Source organism: Balaenoptera physalus (genome assembly GCF_965194825.1).
Source record: "Balaenoptera physalus genome assembly, chromosome: 7".
NCBI lineage: Eukaryota > Metazoa > Chordata > Mammalia > Artiodactyla > Balaenopteridae > Balaenoptera > Balaenoptera physalus.
Genome location: NC_138886.1, coordinates 119,672,141 through 119,695,848, shown reverse-complemented (window position 1 = coordinate 119,695,848; position 23,708 = coordinate 119,672,141). Strand labels below are relative to the sequence as shown.

Below are 23,708 nucleotides of genomic sequence, written 5' to 3'. Positions count from 1 at the left end.
CACACATTAATAGATACCAGAACAAGAGTTTGAACCCAAGTAGTTTGGCTCCATAGCCAAGGCTCTTAAAGACTCACCGGGTTATATATCAAATAGCATGTAGGTATATTTATTTACAAGTTTTATATTAAATGTAGGATTTCAAATTAAACAGTTGGGAAGATAGAGACCCTTTTGCTTTCAAAGTTTAAAGTAAGGTTTACTTTGGAATAATATTTTTGCTTCCAAAAGCTAAAAATGCTGTACAAAATATAAGAAATGTCTGCTGGAGGGCACTGGAGACCCAACAAGGTAGTGATGAATTACTGATCTGGGCAGAAGGGATAAAGATGGATGTCCAGAGCCAGACTGGGAATGTGTGGTTGAGGCACAAGAAAGACGGCACCCCAGGATGTAAGTAAAACAAGAAATTATACAAATGTTCACAGGGATTGCATTTTAGCTACAAATAATCTCAGCTCCTGAGAGTGGGAGGAATGGGAGGAGTATTCCAGCTATTTGGGGGAAGGGGTGGGGATTTCCAGGAATTGGGCCACCACCCACTTTTTGACCTTTTATGGTCGGCCTTGGAACTGTCATGGCACCTATGGGTGTGTGATTTAGCTGATGTGTTACAGTGAGTGTATACTGAGGGTCAAGGTCTAGTGGAAGTCAACTCGTCCGCCATCTTGGACCTCATTGGTTCTAATCAGTTTCTGTCGTGTCCTCGGGCTATGGTATTCTTTTAAAGGTTGTGCCCTGCCCCTTTCCTGTCTCACAAGCAAAAGAAAATCTCTGGAAGATGACACAATCATTCTACCTAAATTTGAAATCAAATTATTTCAATAATAATTTTGAAAATACAATGTTTGGCAAACAATACAAAAATTGAAGTGCACATAAGGAGTAAACCAACATGAAATGGAAGGAGCAGAAACCACAGATACAGAAATTTACACACAGGGAAGCAGATGGTCACTGATACTAGGGACATGACTGATTTAATGGCAGACTATACAAATGTATCCATTTTCCACAGCTGCGTAACAAATCAGCACCAATTCTGTGGCTTTAATATAGCACCTACTTATGATCTGGGAGTCCTGTAGATGAGAAGTGTGGGTATAGCACGACCCAAAGGGGTCTTCTGCTTAGTCTCCAAGACCAAAATCAAGGTGTGGCTGGGCTGTGTTCCCTTATGGAAGATCTGGGGATAAACTCACTTCCAAACTCATTCAGGTTGTTGGTCAGATTCCATTCCTTGGGGTTGTAGGACTGAAAACCCCAGTCCTTGCTGCTGTTAGAGGGTTGCTGCCCTGAGATGCTAGAGTCCTCTGTCTGGTCCGTGTGGGTCCCCACATTTCAGAGTCAGCAACAGCAGGTCAAATCCTTTTTGTACCACAAATCCCTCAACTTCCTCTGCATCAGCTTCTCTCTTCTGTCTAATCTGTCCTGTTAGCCAGAGAAAGTCTTCTGCTTTAAGGGCTCATGTGATGAGATTGGGCCCACCAGACAATCCAGGATAACCTTCTTATGTTAAGGTCTGTGACTTTATTTCCATTTGTGAAGCCCCTCTTGTCATGTCATGTAAAGTGTTCACAGATTCCAGGGATTAAGGCATGGACATTTGGGGGGCCATTCCTACCACAACAACTGGAGGGAGAATTATTTTCAGTAGAAAACATCCACATGAAATTATAGAGACAACAGGAGGGAAATGGGAATCAGGGCACATGGCATAGGGCAGAGAGGATCACAAACACCTAGTCAGATGCTACAAGAAGAGGAGAGAGAAGCCGTGTTTGAAGACATGGTGTCTGAGAGTTTTCCAGAGTAGCAAAGGCATCCAGGCACTTCTCTGAGCCCCAAGAAAGGGAAAGAGAAGGGAGGTCACAGGCAGGCACAGCAAGACTGAAACCGAGAGAAAATTCTTGGGGAAGGGGGGCAGAGGAAAAAGAGATGTACATTCGGAGGGGCAATGACAATAATGAGTGTTGATTTCTCAATATAAAATAATGGAAGCCAGTAAAACAACCACCAACCTAGATTCTCCAACACAGCAAAAATCTTCAAAAATGAAGGTAAACATCTCATTTCAACACAAGTATAGATGAGTGAAGCCTGATACTGGGTAAGCCTCTGACATGAGGCTGACTTGCAGAATAATCTTTTTTATATTAAATCAAACCCATTCATTCACAAAGAAGGAAGGCTGAAGGAAATGAAAAAGAGAATAAATGAATAAGATAAAAAAAAATGAAATAAAGAAGACCAACAAAGCCTAAAGTTGATTCTTGAATGTATTAAATAAATTCAATAAATTCTTGATGAGACTGAACAGCAGAAACAAAAAAGTGCACAAACAATAAACCTCACTGATAAGAGTGGGAAATCAATACAGTTTCTATGAATATTTAATGTTTATAATGTCCTTATAAAATAAGGACATTATAAACAGTTTTAAGGTAGTAAATTTGAAAAGTTAGGGGTAATGCTCAAAGGCCTAGAAAAACACATCTTATCAAAATTCAGAGCAAAAAGAGAAAAATTACACATCTTATACTTATTAAAAATATTAAATCTCACAATTTTAAGCCTTCCCTTAATTTCAGGCTCACGTGGCTTCACCAACAAATCTTATCACTCATCTAAGAAAGACATATTGCTGACTGAATAAATATTTCCAGAGAATATAAAAAGTGGAAACACTTATCCATCCATTACATGAGACAAGCAAAACTTTGGTATAAGAATCTCTTACAGTTCTAAGGAGAAAGTGACGCTCAGACAAATCTCTCTGTAGACATAGATTCAAAAATCCTAAAGAATATATTAATCAATGATGGAAAGATAAAAAGGGTTATTTAGAAAAATCAGTTACATTTCTAAAACTGATAACATACAGAGGTAAAGCAAAAATATACCTTTTATAATTGAGAGAAATCAATGTGGAGATATACTATATGCCATAATTTTTGATTAAAATACTTAATATTTAGAGATGTCAATTCTCCCTGAACTGATCACCGTAAGAACAACAATTCCAATCACAGTACTAGAAATGTGTTTGCTCCGGGTGGCAACTGACATGCTGATTTTAATATAGTTATGTCAATACAAAGGGGAAGAGTAGATAAGACATTCTGGAAGAATAAGAGGGAGGATTGGCTATAAATGATATTGAGAGCTGTTTTAAACTTGCATAATGTAGGCAGCGGGTCCTGGCTCAGTGACGGACAGGAGAGACAGAGTAAAATAGAGCCCTGGACAAGACAGATGTGTGTATAAACCCAGGCAGCACTGCACAGCAGTGAGGAGGAACACATCTTCAAATGTTGTCTTGACAATGTGATACTCCTTACCTTCTACCCTCAAAGAAAAAAGAGAAAAAAGTAAGCACCCTCGACCCACCTCGACATGCACAAAAACTTAATTCCAGGTGAACACAGATCTAATATAAAAGCAACACAAAGTTTTTAAAATATAATATAGGAGAATACCTTTACTATTTGGGTGGAAAATATTTTTTAAGCTAGACATAAAGTTATCAACCATAAAGGAAAATATGATTAATTATACTATATTTAAAATAATAATTTCTATTTATCAAAAGATACCAGTAGAGAAAAGGCAAGCCAAGAGTAAGAAATGATATTTCTGACACATGTAATCAACAAATGTCATCTAAGGAAATAATTTATGAAGAACTCCTCCAAACCAACGTACCCAAAGGAAAAATGCTTAAGAGACTTATAAAGGCTCTTCACAAGGGAGGATTTCCAAAAGGAAATGTTTTTGACCTAATTAGTGAAACCAAGTCCCCTAAAATCGAGTTCCCCTGCCGAATTTATGATTCATCTCTCCATCCAAAACTTTTTTCCCTTTCTTGTCCCCTCTGATCTTAATTCGGTGCTCACTGAACACTCATCAACCAGAGTCAGATGACTAAAATAGCTGTTGTCGATAACATCGTTAGTGTACTAAAACTGTTATTCTAGACACGCACCATTATCATACAAATTCAGGTTGTGTCTCCAGGGCAAGATGAGCCCCAGCCATGGACCCCAGCCATAGACCACCCGGCCAGAGACTCAGAAACCAGAGACATCCTGACTGCTGAAACCATGATGAAGAAAGGTCACAGAAATGTCACTAGACAATGATTAACCCTAGCCTCTTTGTTTCTCCCCTTTAAAAAAATAAATAACAGCTACAGACCAAGGGGGAGTGGGTCTGATGCTTGTCTCTTACTCTCTTGCTTGGCACCTGCAATAGACTCTTACTTTGCTGCAAATGCCCACTATCAGGTTGGGTTTCTGCACCTCCAGCACATGAGCCCTTGCTCGGTTACATTAGTCAAAAAGAGATGTTCAGTCTCAATAATAATTAAGGAAATGAAAACTAAATCCACGAAGCAATCCTACTACCCATTAACCATAATTGCTGAAAGAAAAAAGTGATACAACAGAGACTCACCTACAATCCTACTGGGTAAGTAACCTAGTCTGACCGTTGTGGTGAACAGTTTGGTAATTTATATTTCCTCTATTTGGTGATACTCTTATCTTATGACCCAGAAAACCCACTCCTGACTATAGACCCATCAGAGATACTTGCACACACACACAGAACAAGGTGGGCGATTCTCTAAAATGTAATACTGAGCTAAGAAACAACTGCAGAATTATCCATATTCGTATAATTCCATTCATTTTAGTTTTTAGGGATACATGTTTAAGAAAAAAAGATCCTAAAAATCAGCAAGAAAGTGATTAGCGTGGAAATCAGAATGAAGTTTTAGCGTAAAAAAGTAGTGTGAACAGGGATCAGAGGGAAGTAAGGGGGCACTTCCAGTACACAGGTAACTTTGTATTTTTTTTTACCTTGCTGGTGATTATGCTAATGTTGTAAGTAAGTTGGCGAGCGTACACTTTTGCACAAGATTTTATTGGGTATACATCGCTGTATATGCCATCTATCACAATATAGATGTGACACAGGTATCACGAAAATAGTTGGGGGGACAGCCATGTCCTATATAAATGAAGATGAATTTAAATCACAGTGGAGGTTTGGTTTATAACTGTGGGATGTCATATCTCAGCGGAATCTTGGAACTCATAAAATCAACCTCTCGGGCTTCCCTGGTGGCGCAGTGGTTAAGAATCCGCCTGCCAATGCAGGGGACACGGGTTCAATCCCTGGTCCCGGAAGATCCCACATGCCGCGGAGCAGCTGAGCCCGTGCACCACAACTACCAAGCCTGCTCTCTAGAGCCCGCGAGCCACAACTACTGAAGCCCGCGTGCCTGCAGTCTGTGCTCTACAACAAGAGAAGCCACCACAATAAGAAGCCCGCGCACTGCAACGAAGATCTAACGCAGCCAAAAATAAATAAATAAAACAAATAATTAAAAAAAAAAATCAACCTCTCTTAACATTCAGAAAGTTACATGCTTTCCAGTGAGTATTGGTTCTCTATCGTTGAAGCAATTATATACAGCAAAAGTACTCCTTTTTTAGTTATCTGATTTATTTCAGGATTATTTCAATCACGTTGATTGAACCTCTGCATATGTCCTAGATTAAAGGAATATTTTTCTATGACAGGATGCCGAAAACCCTGCTGCCCCCTTCGAATTCCCCGTTGACCTTTTGTTTTGACTCCTTTTCCACAGTGACTACACAGCTAAATTCCGGTATTTTTATTCCACTGGAGAAAACAGGTCCTTCTAGCTGTGACTTACTTATTTTTCACCATCACTCGGTGAGTTTAATGGTTCCTGTCAGTAGACATTTCGGTCTCTCACCTTGAAAATGTTTAACTCTATAAACGAGGAAGTGTCAACCTTGATTTGTCTGTTACCCTGAAAGGGTTTCTCCCGTTTACTTGTAACACTTGCTTCTACCCAGCTAGAATGACAGCAGCTTTGGCACGAACAACAGCTTATTTGGCATTCAAGTTATATTAATGTAAAGTAAACACGCAGTGGGAAAGGAACAGGCAGGGACACTCAGTAAAGGGTCGCAGTGTTGGCATGAAGAGATGCCTGGGTCAGCACACGGCCTGCTGAGGGAGCCTCATGGTAGGCAATGACACCTCCGGCCATTTGGAAACTCTTAGGGCACCTCCATCCCCTTAGTCACATCTAGTGCAAAGCCTTCCAGAAGGAGGCACACCCCGCCCAGAAAATGGAACGAGCTCTGAGTCCGCACACTCCGCTCTATGAACAAGACTACAGAAACAGCAGTTCGGGGGTGGCTGACACCTATGGTGGTTAGTGATGCTTGAAGAAAATGAAAAGTCTGATAGCACATGCTTGAGTGGAACTTGACATTAGGGGAACTCCACCCTCAATTCTATTCGAATAATAAAAAGAGCAAAGGAGACTATTATCGACTCTCGTATTACTGTTAGGGCTGCCATAACAGCACACTACAGGCTGGGTGACTTAAAAAACAGAAATGTATTTTCTTACGGTTCTGGAGGCTGGAAGTCCAAGATCAAGGTGCCTGCAGGGCTGTTTTCTGGTGACAGCCCTCTTCTGGGCACGAAGACAGCCGCTTTCTCTCCGTGTCCTCACGTGGCCTCTTCTCTGTGTGAAGAGAGAGATCTCTGATGTCTCTTCCTCATTCTATCAGGACAGCAGTCCTATTGGATTAGGGTCCCACACTATGCCCTCATTTAGCTAAGGTCCAGCATCTCCTTAAAGGCCCTACCTCTAAATATAGTCACACTGGGGGTTAGGATTTCAACATATAAATGTTGGAGTGACACAATTCAGTCTGTAACACAAGAAGAGAGGAACAAGAATAACAATATTTTTTTATCCCCAGATTTTAATATGCATCTGAATTTTGATTATTAAATGGATTTTGACCTTTATTAAAATAAAAATGTTCACATTTTTGTGTGTATTTCCTAAAGAAAGGTCAATACAAATATTTCTCAAGAAAATATTTCTGCAAATAAAAAAGGAGCATTTGACTGGCTATTAACAGAAGGTTGTTCACAAGTTTTCCTACCACGAACAGGGCTCAGAGAAAAATTAGAAGCAATACCGGAGTTTCCCTTTCCTGGATTGAATGACAGTTTTATGATGTGACTCAGCTACCGCCAATAAGCTGTGGTTCACCACAATATCACCCATTTCCTCGTCTCTTTTTTCTTGGCTTTATGATCTAGGAGTGTGATAATCACTGATCACATCCTCCTTGCCGTCAAATCTGGCCTTTTACCAAAGCCTAAGTAGTTTAAAAAACATTGTGCTTTAATGTAGAATTTGGAAGCTGATATTAAATATGAACAAATCAGAGCATTGTTCAAATGCTCGATGTCAGGTAGTTCTATGGCAAATATGATTAAAAATCACCAAGTTCTTGATAAATTTTGATTGCAAGGAAGACATATAAAATAGTGGGGTAGAGATATATGAAATATTATTAATTACCTTGTTTTAAGTCTCGCAAACTCATCTTCATTATCAAACGTTATTCATTTTTAACAAATAGTTAGTGAATACTCATTCTGTTCCAGGTACATTCTAGATACTAGAGCTAACAAAAAAAGTAAAGAGAACATATTCCCTGACATCATGAGGCTAACTTCTATCTTTTGATTAGTAACTGAATGTATTATGATTGGTAACATGGAAAGATGCAATTAAACTGTAGGACTTGTTCCCTACTTTAAAGGGTCTAATATAAATGAATTTTATGGCATGGAGGCAGAGGAAGGTAAATGACTTTAACAATAATTTAGGCACTGTCTAATCAAGTACTGTCTGTACTAAATACGAATATGATTTTTTTTCTATAAGCATTGTAGGGGAGCAAATTTTGCCACACCAAAATGTGTTTCTTTGGCATGAGAATTATGTTAGGCTGATTATTTTTAAGAAACAGAACACTCAGGAAGTTTTTCTTTTTAACCTCCCCTTAACAGCTTAAAATAATTTAGATAGGGGGGATGCACCAGGAAGAGAGCTGTCACCTAAGGTAACTTTGTTTTACCTGAGAAAGACTTCTCCACAGGACAGGGCAACTCTTGTTGACCAAAAGTTTGCTCTTCCCTTCCCTTCAAAGAGGGTCTTCCTCCCTCTTTGAAGTCCCTATTAGCTAATAGCTATAGAGTCAGTTGCCTAACTCTCCTGAGTGCTTTATATTCTTATGGAGCCCCCTTTCATATGAAATTAAATTTGATTTTCTCCCTTTAATGTCTCATGTCAATTGACTTATTAGACCAGCCAGAAGAACTGGGAAGGGTAGAGGAAAATTTTTCTTCCCTGACACCATACAAGAAATGTATACATAATGCATACTGTTTATAAACAAACCTAAATTAACTATAGACTCAGAATTTAGAATTGAATGAGTCCATAGTGATAATCTCCTTCAACTTCTGTGAAGTATGTTTTATCATTCCTAGGAAGAGATCATTCACAACTTCCTGAAAATATTATTTGACATGTAAATAACTCATAATTCCCTGGGTAAAATTATTTCAAAGTTGTTTCTAAAATATTACAAATAGATTTTTCAGATTATTAAATGAATTCATGCTCAAAATTTAAAAGACTGTACGAAAAAGAATGTGATGTAATGAATTGTGTAACAAAAAATTATTACCCATAATTCCTCCAGAAAAATACCATTAGAATTTTTTGTATATCACAATGGATCTTACTTGTATGTATGCATGTAAACATGTATAAATTTTATTTTTAAAAACAATTTAATCATGACATTCATATATTTTCATTTTCCTCCTATAAAATATTAAAAATTCCTAAATATAAAGATATAACCAGATAAATATTTTGAGTGGTTTATGATTCCTTTTTCTAAAAAAAAATATTAATTAACCAAGTTCCTTTAAAAAGAAGACTTTGGGGGCTTCCCTGGTGGCGCAGTGGTTGGGAATCTGCCTGCCAATGCAGGGGACACGGGTTCGAGCCCTGGTCTGGGAGGATCCCACATGCCGCGGAGCAACTATACCCATGAGCCACAATTACTGAGCCTGCGCATCTGGAGCCTGTGCTCCGCAACAAGAGAGGCCGCGATAGTGAGAGGCCCACGCACCGCGATGAAGAGTGGCCCCCACTTGCCGCAACTAGAGAAAGCCCTCGCACAGAAACTAAGACCCAACACAGCCAAAAATAAATAAATAAATTAATTAATTTAAAAAAAGAAGACTTTGGGTACAATAAGCAATTTTTTTCTATGGTCACTTTTTGTGCTTGTCTTTTTACATTTTAGCTAATAATTTTCTTATATCAGTTCTTAGAAGTGGAATTGGTCTTAATGAGACTAATTTATTTTGGAGTTGTATTATTGATACATGTTATCAAGATTTTCTTTAGAAATATACTAGTTTTAAAAACTGTCAGTATTGTATGACGGCCTGTTTTTCCACATTGTAAAGTATACAGGGAATTAACTATTATACATGCAGTAGATAAAAATAGTTCATTGAAATTTGTAGTTTCTCTTTGATGAATAGAAATTTTAATGATGTTTTGGTATTTTTTTCACTTGAAATGCCACTTACATGACATCAACTCGCTTTATATTCCATGCGATTAACCTTACTCTTATTTTGTACTATAAGCCACTTCATTTACTTACTGTTGTTCCACAAAACATTTTACTATATGGTTGGGAAAATTTCTACTATTTTTGCCATAGAGCTGCTTTAACTATTTCTTCTTTAAAAGTTACTTTATAAATATTGAAATCCAATTGAAATTATTTTTGAGATTATATTAAACTTATGTATTTGAAAAGAGCCCACATCTGCATAATACTGAATCTTCTTACTGATAACTTGATATGTATCTCAAAGATGTTATGTGTCTCAAATATTTTATTTATCAAAGATATACTGCAGGAGAAATTAAGAATAAATCCAATCTGTTGAGGTTTTGAGGTTGTTCGGGAAGGAGATAAGGATTGTTGGGCAGTGGCTGAAGTACGAAGAACTTACTTTGATAGACACGGTTAAAGGACATGGTAAATTTAAAGTATAAAAGTTGTAAATACATATGAAGTCCCCCTTTTTGAGCTACTTAACAAATCATTGTTTTGTGCATGGTGTAGGCAGTAGTCAATGTAGTTAAGATTATTTAAGGATGGCTCTCCTAATGGCAAGGCTTCAGACAGACTTGGTCACCACAGCGTGTATTCCAAATGTACAGGTTCAACAAAGTAAGTTCAGCTGAAAATGGAAAATAAATGATATTCTAATGTTTAACCTGTAGCTAAAAGTTCAAAAATATATGAATGCGAGCCCACATTTCAGGCTAAAAACCACTGCTGCTAAGAGGTCAAAGGGAATGAACTAGGTCTACATAACCAAAGAAGACAGCCCAAGAGAAAAATGAGCTAAAACTTGAACAAGTAGCTTTCAGGTATCCAAAATTCCGTTAAACACATGGAAATGTGTTTAAGTCATTAGGGAAATGTAAATTAAAAAAATTAGAGGTTCCAGATTTTGGTAATGGTGGAATAGATCGTCAGACTAAACCTCCTGTGGACAATAAGGATAAAGCCTGAAAAAAAAATCTATTTGAAAGCACTCTAGTGTCACCAAAAGAAGGCAGAAACTGGAGAAGAGTCTACTTGTGAAAGACAGAAATGGTACTGAAGGACATTTACACGTTTTTAGTTTTCTGCCTGAGGGTCCTCTGCAGTGCTTACAGCTGGGGCGTCAAAGCAAGTGCCTTATAAGGACTTGAGGTGTCAGTAACCAGTGGAGAAGCACAGCGCAAGCACACTCTCAGTGGAGTAATCCTGCAATGAGGAGAAAGCTCCAGAGACTGTAGCCCAGGGGGATGCTCACACTTGCAGAGGCCACAGAGGTAGAGCGCGCACACCACAGCTGGTCTGGGCCCACTGAGAGCATGTGCATTTGCAGGGAGCCGGCATAAAAGATCAAGAATGCCCAGGTGAGGCACCTACTGCCTCCAATTTCCCAAAACTTCCACAGGTGTTGGGTCTCCTTCTTGGTGGTGGGGATTAAGTCTTCCCCAGACTGCTGGAGGGACCTTGCATTGGGAATCCACCCACACAATCCTGGCGAACTTGATTTGGCGAGCAGACCTGCATTTTGTCAGGGTTTCTCAGCCACTCCTGCTGGTAGGTTATGATAACATCACATCTAGACCTTAAGACTGAAGTTCTGAGTTGCTGATCGATCAGACATCACCCACACAGTGAAAATGTTGGATATCGGAAGTGTCCTATATCTTGACCCATTGCTGGTGGCAAATGGCAGGGGAGAACTGCAGACATCTATTGGAGGCCATGCCACATGCGTGTGAATTAGTCTTGGTCCCTCGCTGCCAGTGGTACAGAATATAGGGCATTGGTAATGTCCAAGACAGCGACCGAGGGCCCTCAGCCTGTGTGATGATTCAGCCCCACCCGCAGTATCTGGAACAGCTGGGACACTAGGCCCAAGGAGTGAATTCAGTTCATGATGACCCTCTGTAAGCCCGTAGCTCCAGATGCTCCTTTTGATTGGCACACAGGGCTACTGCCCGGAGATACTGTGTCTGCCATTAGGAGAGCCATCCTTAAATAATCCTAACTACGTTGACTACTGCCTGCACCATGCACAAAAAAATGATTTGTCAAGTAGCTCAAAAAGGGGGACTTCATATGTATTTACAACTTTTATACTTTAAATTTACCATGTCCTTTAACCGTGTCTATCAAAGTAAGTTCTTTGTACTTCGGCCACTGCCCAGAGATATTATCACATCTCTTCTTAACCCTGCTGCCTTTAGGTCTTTAATTAGGGCTGTGATTCCCCATCTTCCCCAAATTGTTTCTGTTGGACCACCTGGGAGGGAAGAGGAGATAGTAAGGATCTGTATGTCCCAATAGCACTTCTCAAAGGGTGCAGCTAACCAATTTGGCACTTTGGGATGGAGAAGTACAAGCATATGACATTAATTTCCAGTATATATTCAGGGATGGAGGCAACAATAGCAGAGCACAAAACTGGCCCAAGGGGTCCCCCTACAAGGTCACCTTAGCTTTCTTTGAGAACCTTGAGGAAACCCCATCACTCAAATCCAGATGAAGCAGCACCGTCCCCACCCCCTACCCGACACTGGATACAGTAGTGACTTGAGTCCCTGTACCCAGTGGAGTCATAAAAGTTTGAGTTCTCCTCTCCCCAAGTTCCTACCTATTTGGACAGGTGCGTATGTCACTCAGCTCCCCTTGGACATAGACAAACCTCAGCCCTGTTCCAAAAGGTTCTCCCTAAAGCAGCTGAATTCAAGGCACAAGTGTTGAAAGGGATTCAGGAGGCAGAGGGAGAGAAGGGCTCCATGTCATCGGCAAGGGAAATTACTTCCAGTTTTGAGAGGCTCAATGGCTGCTCACAGCTCAAGAAAAATAACTTCCAATGTTTTTGGGCGACACATCTCCTGCATTCTCATCGCCAATACCATTTATTTATCTTGCTTCCTGAATTGGTTGCATTTCACTTTGTGAAAATTTATCAAATGTATAATTTGTTAAACATCTCATTCAACCAGAAAAGTTTACTTTAAAAAAAAATCTATTGGTACTTACTGAGCTGTATTTCTTCCATTTGCTTCTATTCTTCTCTGTACTCTACCTTCCTCTGTGCCAGGAGGCTGAGCTATAAAGGTTGTATATGTGCATCCTTTATCTTCTAGCGTCCAGGTAAGTTTGGCCAGAGGTACGCACTGGTAGAAGATCCAGAGAGAAGGAAAAAATGGGAGAGTAAGGTCAGTATATGTAATACATGAGTCCCTTCATGCAAAATTCCTCATGTGGACTGTGTCCTCCACTCAAGACCAGATCTCCTGTTAGATGGGCCTTTCAACCTACTCTTTCTTTCTTTTATGGTTACTAGCCCTGGATCACCACCCTTTGCCATGTGGTTTTCCTAAACTCTGGCCACTTCTTTGTCAATGGTCTTTCGTAAAACCTCTTCCAATTACCCAGGCGAGAGGACTATCTCTTCTCCGCTATAACACTGAATGCTTACACTTTTCCTATGGGTAGGGCATATTTTACTCATTTATATATATAAATGTAATACCCACTGTAAAACTTCGAAGGAAGCTTGATCTCAATGTTAGTTCTAATTCTATGCCTGTGTTCTTTCTACTTAATAAGTATGGTGACAGTGGGTTCTTCTACCTTACCAGCAACATGAAGTATATCAATGCCGTTACATTTAGATTTTACTTTTATTTTATAATTTCTCTGAAATACATTAATTATGAAATACCACAAATAATTATCAATTAAAAATTCAAAGTATAGCATGTAGAAAATAATTCTTAAACTTTACAAACCCTAGCCTATACTTGAGCCCCTTTTTTAATACTCAGAAAATCCATAAAATTACATTTCTTGTTAGATAAGAATCATTTATTTGAGATAAAGAATGTTAAACTTGTTTTTCCTTATTTGTTTTTTAAACATCCAGGTATGATATAGTGTGATTTAAAATTTTAAGAGACAGTATCATCACAATACTATAAACTATAGAAAATGGAATGCAAATGCTGAAAGATTTTGCTTTAGATTAAATCACTTTGTATACAGCTGATCATATTGTTGTTCTAACCCTGTTTAAATATCATGTTTATATCCAAGCACTTTTATTTCAAGCATATATACTTTCCCCAAGGAATAGTGTTTATATTGCTATCTAGTTTCTGGTTATTATAGTTGTTTTGAATTCTGATACAAAATACTGACCTCTGAAGCCCTTTTTTTTTTTTTTTTATTAAAGATGGCTTGAAACTTCTTTCTTCCTATTATATTAAATTAGGATTTTACATCTTCAAATATCATACTAGTGTGTACGCCTGGCAGTAAAGTTTCTGTTCTATACTCAAAGGATTCATAGCTTCAAAAAAAAAAACCTAAGAAACAAAATCAAAACTGATTGTCAAGGGGACAGTATGTGAAGTTACCAAAGGGGATTTCATTTCAATTCTTTAATGCCTCTTTCCAGCCAACCTAGTAAGCACTGAGGAATCTCAGTGGATATGATCATTCTATTTGTTCTTCCAGTAATTTAATTCATCTTCTTGAACTAGAATGAAGAGAGGTGATAAGCTAAACCATAGGGATTTTTTTAGATATCAAGTCACAAATAAAATCTGATTATGCCATTTCTGTCTTTAAAATGTATCAATGGTTCCATAGGCTCTTAGGACAAAGATAAAATAAAATCTTTCCCAAAGCTGATAAGCATCTTGGCTCTGCATTTCCCCTCCCGAGTGTTCTTCAACTCCAGGGCTGTGCAGTGATTCTTGCTGATTCAAGGTCTTTGCATATCCTGTTTCTCCATCTGGAATGCTCTCCACCTGTTCGCCAGTTAAATTTTACCATCTTCTAATTTCAACTCAAGCTTTTCTTTCAAATAGTAGTTTAGATCACAGCCCTTTGTTCTAAGCTCCTGTAGAACCATGTTTCATATTTTCAGAATACGCATCTCAGTTTGTATACATTATTGGTTTAACGTCAGTTTCCCTGTCTGGTATGTAAGCTCCTTGGGAAGAGGTATGTATCATTTTTCCCTAGCCCTTTATCTCCAGAAACAATAGGCGGCTCCTTATCATGCCCTAAATGCGTTATGTTGATACTGCACAGTCTGACTTGAAGTGCGGGTATTTCTGAGAGCTCATTGTTCTCCTCAAAATCAGGTCTAAAATTCCCAGCTTGCCCTGATCCCTGACATTGTTAATCAATTACAAAAAAGGGAGAGAGATATAGGAGAAGCTGCTCAGAAAATAAATTACTTGTCTTGTCTCCTTACTCTGGGATGTCGTGAGAAATTCTATGAAACTATTTCATAATTATAATGCCAGTGTGCTCTGGCATGATCCAGAGAACGAACACTTGAAGGGTAAGTAACGAGAACTCCTGTTTCTCAGTTGCAGGTCCGATATATGGAGTTCACGAGTGATTTCTGGGTCTAATGGGAAAAATCATTTCAACAATAAATCTTATTTTAATTATTGTCTGTGTACCAAATACTAGGACACTTGTTGTATAAAAGCAAATCAGAAAGACATGTTATGTTACGTTACAGCAGGAACAGGTAAACACAGATGCAGAAGTCAGTTTATTTCCTAAGAAAAGGTACAGGGTGAGGAAAGGCTTTACAGGTAATGTGATATTTAAAGTGAGACCTGTGGATGTTCAGGAGATAGACCTGGGGGGAAGGCTAGGAAGGCTGGTGAAGGGTCTTCCAGGCACAGTGGCTAGTATATGGTGCATCCAAATATGAGTCTGACAGATAAAGTTTCCTGGAAAGAGCCAGGTATCTGAGGAATGTACTGGGCATGGCAGACAGTGGCCTGAGTTGCAGCTATTAGAAACACCGGTACGTCTTTGAAATGAAAGTCTCTTAGAAGGTATTCTTGTACATTATGATAGGAGTCTGTACTTGTTCTGATGCCTATAAAAAGGCAGATTTATTTTAAGCAAGAGAGTGAAGTTACTAAACCTTATTAACTATTTCACTCTGGCTGCTTTGTGAAGAATACGTTAGAAAAAGCAAGACTGAGGGCAAGGAGAGCACACACAATTCTGTCACTTTCTTCCTTGTGAGATGCTTGTAACCATGGAGAAATGGTGGCAATGAGGATGGATAGTAATGTGTGTTTGCAGCAGATAATTGGGGGGTGAAAGGACAAAACTTAGTGACTGGGCAATGCTGGGTCCTCCTTGAACTTCTTTTATAGCCAAACACTGAGAAAGTTTAGGTTGCGTATAGTAGCCATCCATAATACTAAATAGCATAGTGCTAAAAAGCAAGCATTTTTATGCTATTGAATATACATTTGGGGCGGTATTGGTGGAGATTGGTTGTTGAAGAGGAAAATTTCTTTGCGGAGGAAGCATAATGATTTCTTCCCTCCCGAAAAAAAAAAAGGGAGTTGGGGAGTTGGGAAAATTATATGAAAGCACTTAGAACATCTAGACACAGTAAACAGATGGATGATTTCACTATTTCACAGACCTGTAAAAAGGTCAACTTTATTAGCTAACTTGACTTTAGTACTTCTTTCTCTCTTATTATTATTTCTACTCTTTATTGGTGATATTTGGGGTCTGGGGTGTTAGTTATCCTCTGCAATCTTTATTATATTTAGCCAAAGCTGCTGATTTTTGCCTTTCTTTGGGTTTTATCTTTGTAAAGCCTTTACCCTATTTTTTATTTTATTTATTGAAGAGGAGAAAAAACCCTCACTATGTATATGACTTTATATTCCCAAACCTGATGGTTAATTTCTTCATATCTGATAAATGAGACTGTTAGTATAATTATTTTAAATGTTTGTGTGTCAAATGCTTGACTGACAGACAATAATAAAGACTATTGTTGTTCAAGAAAATCCCAGGAAAGGATATGATATATATGGTAAGAGAATAAATAAAATACTCTGAAACTGGTGATGGGGTATTTGGGCCATATTAGTACTCAGTGTTCTTACTGCTTTCATATTTAACTTACGTAAACTTTCTAAGAATATACTGTTTTCTTCATTCAACAGTTGAAAAATCCAAGGCATAGAGATATTAGGTAAATTGTTCCATGTCCAAACGCTAGTAGGTGATAAACTCAGTCTGCCTCATTCCAAGCCTGCATTGGCAACCTAGACTAATTTATGTTTGCTACTGTTAAAAAACAAAATTCAACTGAGTACATTTTAAAGATCTTATTGACTTTATTCAACTATTGCTGATACAGGCAGCATTCCATCTAGCAGGTAGAAAGGAGCTCCTAGGAGCTGTACAAAACAAAGACTTTTATCGGCAGAAGGGAGCAGGGGCAAGGAAGTTATACCAGCAAATAGCGGACTGGTTGTGTCAAGGTCACCCTCCTTTAGGGGATGGGAGGGGTCTATCGGGCAGATGACCTCACTAACTGCTGACCAGGTGATTCCTGATTGACCAGTTTAGGGTTCTATTTCTGGGAAAGCTGAAACCATAATTAAGCTTCCATCCGGTGGGGCTTAGAGAAGTGACTCCTTCTGGGGCCTGTAGTCTTGTTTTTAACACAATATATTATAATACTATGTGTTGCAATACTATAGTTTTAGTACTGTATGTCGCAGTATGTTTAAACACCTTCCTAAACGCTCCATAGAATGTATGTGCCAGCTGCTGAATTCAAGTCAATCAGTAGAAAATTGCCATAGAAAACCCTCCCAAGGGAAGATCTCTGGAAGCATTATAACGTGAATTCTGCGGCAAGAAATGCATCAATGAATAATGTTTCAGAAAGTAAATTAGATTTTATTTTTCTCAGCTTATTATATTGTATTGTTTTGTCTCTAGTATCTGTAGGAATGTAACTCAGAAAATCTATCCTAAAGAGAATAATTAGAAAAGCTGCTCTAAGAAAAACTAATATGCTTCAGAAAATATATGTCTGAGGCCCCAGAGAGCTAAAAAAAAAAAGCAGTGAAAATGTATGAAGCAAAAACTAGAAGAAAAAAAGAAGCATAAAATGCTAAAGGTCACATTTGGTGTCACTTACGTCCTAGAGCCAAATGAACACTCCTCCTGAGGTGCCCAAAGAATTGAAAAGATGTGCAGAACTATCAAAAAGTTCACCATAGGACTAGGAAGGCAAGTTGAAGTTAGGGCCGACCTACAAAAAGCACATGTAAATCACCCTGGTCTACCACCTTTGGTTTGCAACCCAGAAAGGTTATAAAATAGGTACAAAAGTGAACTGGAAATAAATTGGCCCTTGCAAAGACTGGAGCCTGATTGGATTAACATAATCCAGAACTGTTAGTAACTCTAGCTTCTTACCTATAGCAAAGAGAAATCCTTTAAATGATGAATAACACTATACTAGGTCTCAAATGATGTCTATATTGTTTTCACATACAACATTAGGGTTGCAACTTAAAAAACTCAGGCATATGAAATATAACCACAAAACAAGAGACAAAAAATAACTAAAACAGACACAAACTGAACTGTATTCAGAAAGGCGAAGTGTTTAATATAGACCTTAAATATTCGTGGATATATAAAGTAAGTCATAATATTGGCAACTAAATAGAATATATAAAAAGCATAACACACAGGAATTCTAGAACTAAAAATTCAGAACTCTAAAAAGTTCAGAAGTTATTAATTGAGTGGGTAGAGATAGATAGGGCCTAGCCTAGCCAAAAACAAGATTAGTGAGCTTGAAGACAGATGAGAAAAATATATATTGAGAAGTCTAGAAATACAGAAAAATATAAAATACAGAAAATAACCCAAGGGACATAAGTGTCATAATATAAAAGTCAAATGTACGTGTAAAGGAAATCAAGAGGAACACAGGAGAGACAGCCGGATTCAAGCAATTGAAATGATAATGCAAAAGACAACAAAGCAGAGATTTAAGAAATTCTGCAAATACCAAGAAGAAAAAAGAAAAAGAAAAAAAAAAAAACACCTAGGCATATTATAATTTAAAAATATATCTAAATATATATATATACAAGAGAATCTTTTTAAGAGAAAAAAGTATTTTTACAGAGTCAATAATGATGGATAGTACATTAAAACAATGCAAATCAGAAGATCACGAAATATTATTTTCGGTGTGCTCAAAAACTTACCTTCTAACAAGAGTCTATAGCCAGCTACAACAACCAACAAGTATTAAGGTGGAGGAAAAAAAAAGAAATGTTCAGAAAAACAAAAATGGAGAGAAGTTGTTACCAGCAAAATTTATGCTAAAGAAAATATTATAATATTCAGAAGAAAATGATCCCAGAAGGGAGCATGGAAATGCAAGAAAGAATAAAGAATAACAAAAGTTAAATATGCATGAAATGGAAAATGCATTGTGTAGTTAACTAAAATAAAATATGTTTGTAGAGTGAGTTAATGCCAATATATGACTATTTTTCTTCTAGCACGCTGGAGTAATCTCTACCAAAGCAGGCTTCATGCAGATAATAACTATTCCGAACAAAATACACAAACTTGTTTATGCCTTTTAGCCTAAGGGAGGATAAAAATCCCAAATTAATCAACATTTCAAGAACCAAAGAATGTGACCCATTCTCAACAGGAAATAAAATCAACAGCCCAAGATGCTGAAATTAGCAGTTAGCAGGCAAGGATTTTAAAGCCACTATTATAACTGTGCTTGATGAGGTAAAGGACAATATCTTCTCAGTAGGACTTCTACTTCCTGAGTAGGAAGTCTCAGGAGAGAAACAGTAACTATGAAAACTATGAAAAAGAATCCAATGGAACTTCTAGAGATAAAAAACACAATTTCTGAAATTTCAAAAATATCATTGGAAGTACATAATAAATGAAAGGAAATAACAAGAGAACAGACTTAATGAATTTGAAGAAAGACCAATAGAAATTACCTTATTTAAAGAAAAGAGAAAAATAAATGATGACTGAGGGAATTGTTGAACAATATCAAAACGGTGAACATGCATGCACTTGGTGTTCTAGAAAGAGAACAGAGAAAAAAATTTGAAAGACGACCACCTGAATTTTTCCAAATTTGGTGAAAAAAATAAGTATACACATTTCTAAAGGTTAGCAAACTCCAAGAATAGTAGATATGAAGAAATCCATGCTTAGTTTCACCATACTCAAATTGATAAAAACCAAAAATAAAGGGAAACTTTTAAAAAGCAGAAATAGAACATGACAGGGAAACAGTAATTCCAAATATTTGCTCAATTCTCATCAAAAACTTTGGGAGCCAGAAATCGGCAGAACTACTTCTCTGAGGTGCTGAAGGAAAAAGTTTGTCAGCGTAAAATTTTATCAGGCACATATTCAAGAATTAATGCAAAGTAAAGGCATATTCAGATACAACTGTGACTAATGTAGTAATTGTCTATTCCTTTTTCTTGCCTATTGCACTGATTAGAATCACATTATAAGATTGAATAGGAGTATGAGAGCAAATGTTCTTGCCTTATTCCTGTTCTTAGGGAGAAACATATATAGTATTTTAAAAGTGTCAGCTCTGGGTTTTTGAAGGGGCCTTTGTCAGGTTGAAAAAGTTCCATTCTATTTCTAGTTTGAAAAGAGTTTCAATCAGAAATAGTTGTATTTTGTTAAATGATTTTTCCATCATCTTTGAGATAATCCACAATTTTCCTTTTTCAGTCTGTTAAAATGCTGAAATATATTTATTGTTTTTTAAATGTAAATCATTCCTGCATTGCTAGCATAAACCCCATTTGGTCATGATATAGTATCCTTTTTACAAATGGTTGAATTACATTTACGTAAGTATTCTAAATCTTTTAAGAAGCTATAAAGAATATTTTTACTTGTGTTCATGAGGGATATTGGTCCATAGTTTTCTTTCCTTGTAATATTTTTGTCTGCTTTTGGATATCAAGGTAATGCTGGCCTCATAGATGAGTTGGAAGCATTCATTCTACTTAAATTTTCCTGAAGAGTTTGATAATATTTCATCCAAATTTCTTTGTATAATTCATCAGTAAAGCCATTTTGGTCTAAAGGATTTTTGTGGAGGGTTTTTTAAGTATTAACTATTATTTGTTAGTGAGATTTGGTTACATGTATCTTTTGAGGAACATTTTCATTTCGTCCAAGCTACTGAATTTATTTACTTAAATGTATTCATAATATTTTCTTATTTTCCTTTTCCTATCTATAAAATCTGCAGTGATATTAACTCTCATTACTAACATTGGGATGTCCTGACCTTTTTCTTGATCAGTCTGGCTTGCAGTTCACCAATTTTATTGATCTTCTCTAACAGCCAGCTTTTGACTTTCCCTGTTTTTCTGTTATGTTTTCTTTCATTTTTTCTCATATCTTTATGCACTGCATTTCATTTGCTCTCAAGAAATTAGGGTGAAAATTGAGGCCATTATCTTCTTCCTTCTGCACATAATCCATTAAGTGCTATAATTTTCCATTTAAGTACCACTGTAGCTTCCCCCCACCACTGGAAAAAGTTCAGTAACTTCATTTAAATTATAATTGTTAGGACTCAAACTGAGCAGAAATCTGCAATCCACAGTTCTGTTTACACAGGCAACAGGGTAATGGCCCAACTCCTCTTGCTTTTCCAAATGTCACTCTTATAATTACCCTGCTGATTTTTCTTTCCTTAATTATGATTTTCTAATTTTCTGATCTTGGAGATTTTCAGGTGTTTCTGGAGAAACATACACACACAACTCATAACTTGGGCTCAGTTAGCATTCATAGCTTTGGGAATGAGACTTGGAATTTGCAGAGATTCTTTTCACTAAAGTCAGAAATGGGCTTTCTTATCCACCCTTTTACATATTTTATGGTCTAAGGCAGGTATGGCTGTGTGGAAGGTCCTGGAAGAGCAGAGATCTCTGTAGCCTCATGGTCAATTCACTTGGAAGAGATACAAGTCATGCTCTGGTTATTCTTTGTAAATTTATCAATCAAGTAAACTACTCCAATCCCTCAAATTAGTAAAAGAGTAAAGAAAAGACAGAAGTTGCAGATTATTGAGTGTCACACAAAAGGTCACACAAAAGAAAGCATCAGGGATTGAGAAAAAACATATTTCCAAGATTCCCTAGTTGTTTTCTCTATGTACCTGTTGGGATTAAATACCCTGTACCTGTTGTGACTCTCTGGAAGCAGAGGTGGTCACTCCTGCCCTCACCTTCCTAAATCCACACTGCCAAAACCAATAACTTCTCTTTTTATATGTCACTGAGATTATCAGTTACATTTTGCCTTAAAAATCTCTGAAATGCATCTGAACAAAATATTAATCCTATTAACCTGAAGATCACTTCATTTCCAAACCTCTAACTTCATTTCCTATTGTATTTCTCAACTCATATCATGGTATGCTCATGATACAATATGTCCACCAGAGGTTTGACAATATCAAATGATATCATAAAGACACTCTAATAAAAGTGCACAGTGACACTGTAGGAATACAACAGTGGCTACAAGATGCCCCAAATCCTAGAGCAAAATCAAAGCCTGAGAAGCAAACTCTTCTGCAAGTAAAATACCAAAGAAAGTAAATCCTGAGATACAGTCAGTCCCCTACATACGAACATGTTCCATTCCAAGAGTGCATTCATATGTCCAATTTGTTCGTAAGTCCAACAAAGTTAACCTAGGTCCCCCACTAACAGAATCGGCTATATAGTACTGTACTGTAAAAGGTTTATAATACTTTTCACACAAATAATACATAAAAAACAAACACAAAAAATAAAGACAACATTTTTAATCTTACAGTACAGTACCTTGAAAAGTACAGTAGTACCAGCTATTTACATCACTGCTGCCTTTACACTTGCTTCCAGACATCCTGGGCTTGAAATAAAGATACTGTACTATTGTACTCTATACAGTCCTATACAGTGAAGTACACAAAAGAACAACCACTTGTAGATGATGCACACATGTGACAATGTACGCCAGACACGTGAACTAACTTATGTGATTGGACATAAGAATGCAAGTTCGTATCTTTGAAAGTTCACAACTTGAAGGTTCTTATGTAGGGGACTTACTGTAAAAAATTTTCCTTTGTGAGTTAATAAGACCTTGGTCCCTTTTGCTCCCATCTCCATATTTTGCTTAGTTTCAGCTGGAGAAGTTCTGAGTCCCCATTTAGAATTGGGATGACTGCACCTAGGACTTCATAGATTTGGCTGTTCTTTTCAGGCAGCTAACTTCTCACTAACTCAACGTTCAGTTTCAAATGGGCTTTTATTTAAAGACTCCAAATAACTATTAGGGTATATACAATATCAAAGTACTGAAAACTCTCAACCATGAACTTTAGAAAATAAGCCAAATGTTGATCCTTAGAATTTATATCCAGTAATGTTTTATGAACTCAGCAGTTAATGTCAGCAAAGCCTGTTGCAAAAAGTCAAAGGTAAGTCAGGGTAGATGGAAAATATTTTGTTTACATTCACTAGGCTGCCAGCCACTTAATGCCAGTTGTCTAGTATTAAAGCCAGTAAATATAAAGTGAAATAGGGGGAAAATCCTAGAAAAAGTTTATCTTGGTATATACAAACCTTTTAATCTTCATTTCACCTTTGAAAATCTGTTTTGTTTTGTTTTTTTTTTTGCACTGAGCACTAAATTCAGTATGAGATCTATTATAATGTTTCTGCCTTACATATCCAATAGAAACCTCACATGTGTTACAGGGAGTAGGCCAGTGTTAACTCTTGAGCCACATGGAAAAACCGAAGAATTCAAGGTTATTCCCTCCATTATTCCCCTAGTGTTCTCTGACAGCTACTCAAAACAACCTTAAAAAAACATAATTAGGGCAGCCTAATAATACCTCATATATTTTTTGCCACCAAAAATGTCAAGTTATAACTTTGCATCTCACACACTTGTGCTCTGTAATACATATATGTTGTACTTAAATATATGACCTATCTATTAAAAAAAAACCCTCTGGAAGACCTAGACAAGAAACTAATAATAGTAGCAAATGATGTTCAACCCCATAATGTCTAAATTCTTGGATACAGAAAGTCTTTTTTTCCTCTATATTTGAAATTTGTCATTGTTATGCCTCCTTAGTCTGGACTATACAACCTCAGTATTCCTGAGGCACAAAGCCTCAAAAGTTAAAAACTAAGTAATATTAAATTTGTATAACCTAGTATGTTACAAAGGGCCACAAAAATTTAGTTTCCCATCCTGACCATGCAAGAA

At 37.2% G+C, this 23,708-nt stretch overlaps 1 long non-coding RNA gene across 1 annotated transcript in view; it reads right to left on the bottom strand.

The window, feature by feature from the left end:
* Positions 1 to 1,933: 1,933 nt before the first annotated feature.
* LOC309664114 overlaps positions 1,934 to 23,708 on the bottom strand; it is a 59,870-nt gene continuing 38,095 nt past the window's right edge. Inside the window, exon 3 of the long non-coding RNA XR_014265627.1 lies at positions 1,934 to 12,703. This is a non-coding gene — a long non-coding RNA (uncharacterized lncRNA). The remainder of the gene's footprint in view (positions 12,704 to 23,708) is intronic.